An 8,561-nucleotide genomic window follows, 5' to 3' on the forward strand; every position below is an offset into this window, starting at 1 on the left:
ATCGGGGAAAAACGTCGATTATTTGCATTTTCGATTACCTAACCTAATCTTTGCGTCCAAATTTAACTACAAACATACAAAACATATGTGGTACTGGAATAAAAATGCCAAAACCAGCATAATATGCTTTCTAAAATAATTTTCCCTGAAAATTTTAAACATTCGGAAGTTTAGTGAAGATTTTTGCCCATTACTACTGTTCATAAATCAGCTATACACGTCTGTTTACTAACAAATATATACCCGTAATTTTAACTACATATTGTTTTGATTTACATACAGTAACCTCTTTTTTTTTATTCCACGGTAATTAATGGTAATAAAAAGGAATATAAAAATTTATTGTATCCTCGCCGCAACGAAAATATAAACGCCGAGGACTCGCACCAATAACATAATACAACTGCGTAACGTAACGTACAAATGTACCATACCTTTAAACATTTTAAATGATTATATACTTATAATTGCCCCGACTGTTAATAGTTACACTTATTACTGCCGGCTTTAAATATATATTAGGCGTGGCTTAGGATAGCAACATAACATCACGAGATACCATAGATGTAGTAGCTATAGAGTATATATCCATGGATTAAATACACTGCTACAGCTTGCTGCCGTGCTGTATGGCACGATATAACAATTTGCTACGAGAAAAAAAAAACGGGCGCTTTCATTTTATCACAAATGGTCGCTGGCGCGTTCAGTTTTACCGAATCAGTAAGATTAGATAGCTAGCACGTGGCCGCCGAATCAACTAAGGAAAGCAGCATCGGCAAAACGTAAACACGTGCCTACTAGGTAAGTAAGTTATATTGATTGCAGCGACTTCACTTCGAAATTGTTGTATATCTGGAAGTATTTGTACTGTGCTTTTAAAATGCTTTAAAAACATTGTATACTTCCGAGTGTTTACTACGTTTTTTTAATTACGATCATGTCAAGTGAAGTCTGGGAGCATTTTTTTATTGATCCAAACGACAACAATTATGCAATTTGCCAAATTTGTAGTACGAAAATTTCGCGAGGTGGTTCTTCAAAAACAACAACAAACATGAAAAAACATCTTGGGAAACATACCGCGTTTATTGAAAATACCAAGAAGAGAAAACTTGATTCAGCAAATAGGGGCTTGGACTTACCAGCTCATGCAGAGAAATCAACTTCCTTGCCCTGCAACAGTGGTTCATTGTTTTCATCACCTTTGATTCCAGTCAGTCATCAGCCTTGTTCATCTCCTAGCAAAAGCAGCAGCACTACTTTGTCAATACCCCAGTCATCTGCTTGTACAATACTTGAACCTGATGATCCTAGCTCACCTAATCCCACAGACATTCTAAGCAGTTTCAAACAGTGCCAAATGCTGAAACCGAAACCAAAACCAATAGCCAAGAAATCCCTTGTCCAACCAACACTCAAAGAATTTATAACTCAAACCTCACCTTTCAAATCAGGTGACTCAAAAGCTAAATCAATAACTAGACATATTGGAAGAATGATGTGCCTAGATAAGCAGCCTTTTAGTATTGTCGAGGACAGAGGGTTTACTGAATTTGTGAAATTCATGGAGCCAAGGTATGCAATGCCCAGTAGGAAACATTTTTCGAAGAAAGTGATACCAGAGATGTACAATGAGTGCACAGAAAGTGTTAAACTACAGCTGGCAGATGCAGAGTATGTGAGCCTTACAACAGACATGTGGACTTCAACTAATAACGACGATTATATGAGTCTGACGGTGCACTTTGTCGACAGAAATTTTGTTCTGCAACATCTTTGTATCGAGGTAATTCCATTTATTGAATTCTCACACACAGGGTCGAACATTTGCACTTTTATCACAGAAACTCTTCAAGAGTGGAATCTGAGTGAAAAGGTTGTTTGCATTGTGAGAGACAATGGTAGGAACATCGTAAGTGCCCTAGAGACATCACAGTTTCAACATCTCTCTTGCTTAGTGCATACATTTCAGCTTGTTGTTAAAGATGGGTTACTTAACAACAAGAATGTAACTAGTTTGACAGCAAAATGCCGCCGCATTGTTGGTCATTTTAAACACTCAAGTAAAGCATGCAAGGAACTGAAAAATGCTCAGTCTGTTCTGAGTGTAAAACAGCATAAAGTCATCCAAGACGAACCCACCCGATGGAATTCTACATTACACATGCTGCAACGTCTACTTGAGCAAAAGCAGGCAGTCACCCTAGCTGCAACGAAGCTCAATTTGCCTGCAGAACTTTCGACTGCAGAATGGAATTTACTTGCCCATGTGTCCGACTTACTGAGCATTTTCAACCATGCTACACTTGCTGTTAGTTCTGCAACTGTGACTGCATCAGAGGTAATACCGATTGTTAACAGCACACGTAGAGAGCTACAAAAGCCAGCACCCAATGGCTCAGGAATTCTGGGTATGAAAAATTATCTAATTTCTTCATTGAACTTAAGGTATGCAGAAGTGGAGCAAGAAATTTTGTTTGCAGCAGCAACACTTCTTGATCCTCGACTAAAATGCCATGTGTTTGTTAACCAAAAGTGTGTTGAAGTGGCACAAAATTACTTAATTGAAGAAGCAACAAAAACCAACTGCTCAGAGCCTGAGTTACCCAATGTCCAAACAAAGCAAACAGCAGCACCAGCAGCGAGTCATGGAATGTGGGCATTTTACAACAACATCATGAATGATGCCAAGTGTGAATCAAAGGAAACCTCTGTGAAGGATGAAATAAACACTTACCTTCAGGAACCAATTCTTCCTCCCACTGCAGACATTTTCAAGTACTGGAAGGAAAATTACAAATTCCCTAACATTAAAAAACTGGCAAAAAAGTACCTTAGCATACCACCATCCACAGTGTATTCTGAGAGACTTTTCAGTACTGCTGGCCTGATAGTTGACCAAAAGCGTCATCGATTAGACCCTGAAACTGTGCGAAGGCTTGTTTTTCTAAACAAAAACTTGTAAATTGTTTTGTTCACAGAAGTGACATTGTGTTGAGTTTTGAGTAGGCCTTATGTTTTTTTAATACATTAATTTTCATCCTCTGGGTTAATTTTTGTATGATCTAAAACTAGTGATGTCTAATTGTTAAAAAGTGAACTACAATATCTTTCTTTTATATGTACATAAATTAAAAGTTTAAAACAGTTTCTACAATTTGTATAAGTGTTGAATTTTTTCTGAAAGCTGTTTAACTTCCAAGTATTTGCTAAATGTGTGTGGCTTTAAATAAACCTCTTTAATTCAGAATTCAAGTGAAATTCTCTGTATGTTAAAAAAAATTTCCTATCAGTTGCTCGATATAGGAATCGAGAATCGATAGGGAATCGAGCATCGATAGAGAATCAAGAATTGGGTATCGAGAATTGATATATTGGAATCGTCCCATCCCTATGTAAAACATGTCTGAATACTAGCCTATGTAGGTACAAGTAACAGGTTAAAATGTGTATGAAAGCTGTATGGAAAAACTAATAGATTTTCCATTAGTGTTTCTAGGGCATTCTAACATTTTATTTACCTAATATACAAATAAAAGATTGAAGAAAAGCACATCTGTGTTGTTTGTTCTTCTTTCCTTGATGTATCATGTACTGTAAAGATCAAATTCCCATAAATTTCACAAAAAATTGGTTGTCTGTAAAGTCGGTTTACGGACGATAGTTTAACATGACATCATAACAAAACATTGATGAAATGATTGATCCACAAGAAAATGAAATATCATATTTGGCCTGAGACTGAGCCGTAATAGGTTTTTGCAACCAAACCATTAAGCAGACCTGCCAACATTCAAATCAAAAAAATCATGAGGTTCCTGACAAAAAATTTTCAGGCCCACAAATAAATGTTAGATATAAAAAACAACAAATGAGAATCTTTAAATTTAAGTGACACACCTGTACATATGTTACATGGTCTCTGCTTCAAAATTAATTTCAACAAATTATAGGTTGCAGATTTTGCAGCCTTCAAAAATTTTTCACCGAAGAGTTGTTCGTAACACACGCCCTCTTGTGCAGATTTTACTTTTAGCAATGTTTCAAGCGATTTTTCCGACAATGACGATCTGAATTGGGTTTTTGTCTTCTTTACCTGGCTGAAGATCCTCTCACACTCGGCGTTACTATGAGGAATGGATAAAATACCTAGCATAAGTTGAGCTAACTTGTCATACTTCAAACTCCCATCTGTAGTCTTCATCTGTCCAATGCTGACCACTGAGAGTCAATTCTTTCCTGCTTAATATTTCCTCAGGAATATCTTCTATTTGAAATGAAGAAAATTGTGACTCCAAAACATCAATTGCAGCATCTATATCTTGTCCTTCCATAATAATAATATTTGGAAATTTATCAACAAAATATCTTGCACTAGAAAATGATGCATGGCTTATGGTTTCAATGCATTCTACTTCTGCATGAGCTAGAAATGTACTTTTTAAAGGAAATTTGTGTACTATGTAGTCACATGCAGCCATATAATACTGCCTAATTGAACTGTAAAACAATTTGCCCTGTTCAACACTCAAGCCACCCACAATTTTGAATGCCGCACTACCAATAACCAAATCTTTATCCTTTTTTTGATTATCATGAGTGTGATAATCAATCTCCAAAAGAGAAGTAGATGATTTTACTACATCAGCACACACCAATTTTGACATCAAGTTTCGCAACAGGTCGTAAAGTGTGGCTTTCAGTTTCTGAATCCGAGGTTCTTGCGACTGTAGTAGTACATTGGTCTTGTCGAACATAGGGATTACATCTAAGAGAAACATGCAAAATGCCTTGTTTAAATCACTAGATAAAAACATGAATAGCCTCTCTTCTCTAGTAAGTTGGAATTACATAGGTCTACCTTTTTCTGCTGGTACCTGAAGAACTGATGTTTTCATTTTAGGTCTGTGTGTTAACTTGATTTTCTTTGAGCTGGTCACATCCATTTTAGAACTGCGCTTCTTTGAACTGTCAGGTTTAGAAGCTATTTTACTGGGAAAAATGAACTTGGAAATGTTTTTTTTTATCATTTGAAGACACTGCATGGCTACTGTTTGTACTTACTACTACTTTCTGTGTTTGTGGCACTGGACAAAACTGTGAGGTTACTTTGACTACCTTGTTGAGATGGAATTGAACATTCACCTATTTTTGAAACTAGTTTGGGGATTTTGTAGCTCTGAAGTGTGCTCCTGCTTTCATCTGCAAATACAGGCCGACATTCTAAAAAAAAAAAACAAAAAAAAACAAAAAAAAAACTAGTTAATGGCTGCCATTGTTCTACCAACCTTGTCAAGCATTTTCCTAACGAAAGCCATCGTGTACACACATGTTTGAGGACTTTCCTAGCGTCTACGTCATGCAGCATCTGAAATTCTTTTAGCTTTTCTTTCCTATTTACACTCGTTTCCAAGTAGTAAAATATATCAATCAAAATCAAAATGTCATCCACTTTAGATGGATGACAAGCAGCAGCTTTTTCAGCACATAAGTTTATCAAATGGCATGGACAACCAACAGCAATCAAATTTTCGATTTTACTTTTTATAACAGCAGCCACGCCACTTTTATGTCCCATCATCACTGGCACATTGTCAGCGCTTAGCGCCAAACAGTTGGAAAACGGGATGATGTTTTCTTTTAAGGTATCAAGTAAAAGATTACCAATATTTACTCCTGTTTAGTTTCCTTTGAGAACTGGTACTGCCAAGAGCCTATTTTGAATTCCGAGCTTGTCTTTACTGTGGAAAGTAACCACAATGGGGTAAAGTTTGCAATCAGTTTCATTACTACCATCGGTTGCGATGGAAAATGGTGTATTAAGTAATACATATACAAGTTTCTCATGCGAGCTTTGAACCATTTGACCCAATATTGCTGCAGATTTGGTCCTCACACAGCCATATTTTTTGGCAATGTCACTATTGGGAAACATCATTCTAAAAAGCGGCCCTGCATGATCACTACACGACAGCGCTAAATTATGTTCAACTAAAAAAGATGTAAAACAACATTCTGCTTGTGTAACACTATTATCACTGTTCACAGCAAAATTTATTTATTTATTTATTGGAAGCAATACACTTCACGTGTTCATTGTGTTTTTTTTTGTAGCGACATGTTTCACAATGTCTCCTCTTCCACTATGCGAGATAGAAAAATCAGTACGGCACACGCTGCAAAACGCGAAATTGCTTCCTTTTCGTGACTCGAGTATTGATGGAAACTCGTTACTGTAAGCTTTCGTAAAACTTGTTTTTTAACTTTTACAAACAGTTCTATCAGACATGTTCACGCTGCTCTAGACAAACAAACACCGCCACCATTTGCCAAACAACAAAGGGAGCAGCGCAAGAAGAAAATAAACATTCGACTTCGACACCAACTACTCACTTTCGACTATCGAACACGGCAAGAGCATGGTATGTGGCTCGGCTACGCCAAACAGCACGGCCCGGCTAAGCCAAAGATCATGAGCTCGGCACGGCCCGGCCGGAGGCGAAACGTAGCCTTGTAAAATATCAGCAACAGGTTCAAATATAACAATACTGTTACAGTTAACACAAATAAATCATAGTATTTACATAGTTGAACCTCAAAATAAATGCAACCTTAACATCTTATTCACAGTTGCGTTGCCACTTAAATTCCCCCCTTGCTGATGCAATATAATTATGTAGTTAAAAAAATCTCGGGGCCCCAAAAATCGTGAGGAAACACTATTTTGGCGTGAGGGCGTGAGGGCGTGAGATGGACCTTAAAATCGTGAGCTTCACGCCAAAATCGTGAGAGTTGGCAGCTCTGCATTTAGGCATTAAAAATATTATATTCTTTGAGGAAGAATTTTTTTTTTTTAATTTTTCTATCTTTTGTATGATAAAATCTACCTCTGCATACTTTTATCACTATTTTGTATGGATACAAAAAAGGAGTGAAATGAAATCTACAATTTAATTTTATTTGCATTCATTAATTCAAATATATTTATTACTTTTGTAGTGTCGATCGCGCCGTATTTATTTTTACAAGTACAAAAATAAAGGTATCGCAGCGGCCAGGATTCGATCCATCAACCTTTGGACTGGTAGTCAGCGATGCTAACCGCACGGCCACGAGGCCATATTGGAAACTATTGTTTCAGATGTTATATATATTTATAAAAATTTTGTTTTGTGTCGTGGAAGTTTTAAAAACGTACGTAGTCCGCCATGTTTATTTCTTATAGCGGTAGGCGGGAAATTAATAACCGTACCGATTGTGCTGAAAATCGGTGGATGATCGTTAAATTATATAATATTAATAATTCAAACGACAAAAATATGATTGAAAAGTCAAATCTATGGTGGTTCCAATCGAGTGGAAGAGAGATGCCACGCATGCGTACAATGAGCATAACAGGACACATCCGTAGTGGGACTATGTGCGTTACGGTACACTTTTTCGTGCGTGCAGCTGGCGATCATCGTTTTATTAAATGTCACGTCAAAAAATATTTAAAAATCATGCGAGATTTCTTGCATACCAATCACAATCACTATCAATACTCCATGTTGTCTTTATGTTTTACCGAGATACTGCATGTGCAACAATACAAATATATAATTTAAACAATATAATACTTACAATGTTTAAAAGTATTAAACATTTGAGTTATTCATAAGTTGAAAATACCTATACTGTAGAATCCCGCTGATACGACCCCTCACGGTTCCCGGAAAAACGGACTTATAAACAGAAGGGTCGCAATAGAGAATTCGGGCCAATTCCCCCCCCCCTCCCCCCTAAAAAAAAAACATAAAAAATCGCCTTTGTTCGCATAGATTTCATATTCAAATAGTCTATGGTGTAAAAAAGACAACTTTTTAAATTCATATTACAGTATTTAAATAGCATGATGTCTCCTGAAAAAAACGATACCTTAAAAAGCAATATTGGAGCTCCCGTTGCCAAGAAAAAAAAATTTAACACAGTGCAGCGTGTCCATTTTCGCCATCTTTGTATAGAAAAATCAGACGATTTAGTATTGAAATGATAACTTTTTATTAAAGGTTTATTTTGTCTCTTGTGGGCTGTATTAGTGTGGTGTTTGAAAGGTTGCGTCCCGTGACAACGGGTGGTCTGGCGCCGCTTATCGCTCTGGTCCGTCCGGCTGACGTGCAGGAATGCGAGAAGTAGGGTAAGTGCGTGTGTGTGCGTGTGTGTGTGTGAGAGAGAGAGAGAGAGAGAGAGAGAGAAAAAGGTGAGAGGAGGGGGGGGGGGGCTGGCGACCAGCAGCATCGTTAGCTTGCGAGAGTGTGCCGGTAAATGTCAACCTTGACCACTTCCGCTTGCTGCTCTCTTTTATCTCTGTCTCCCCCTCCCACAAATATATTGGCTGGCAGGTCTCGCCCTCTTCACCTTCTTTATCTTATCTCTCACGCACACTTGAACCACCTAATACTTCAGCACGGGACAGGGACGGCAATAGACACGCGCGGAGATGCTATCAGGTGATACGTGCACAGATGCTATCAGGTGATACGCGCACTTTACCAGTGTTGGCTAGCGTGGACAGTCTA

The sequence above is a fragment of the Bacillus rossius genome, chromosome 1, assembly GCF_032445375.1.
Source record: "Bacillus rossius redtenbacheri isolate Brsri chromosome 1, Brsri_v3, whole genome shotgun sequence".
NCBI lineage: Eukaryota > Metazoa > Arthropoda > Insecta > Phasmatodea > Bacillidae > Bacillus > Bacillus rossius.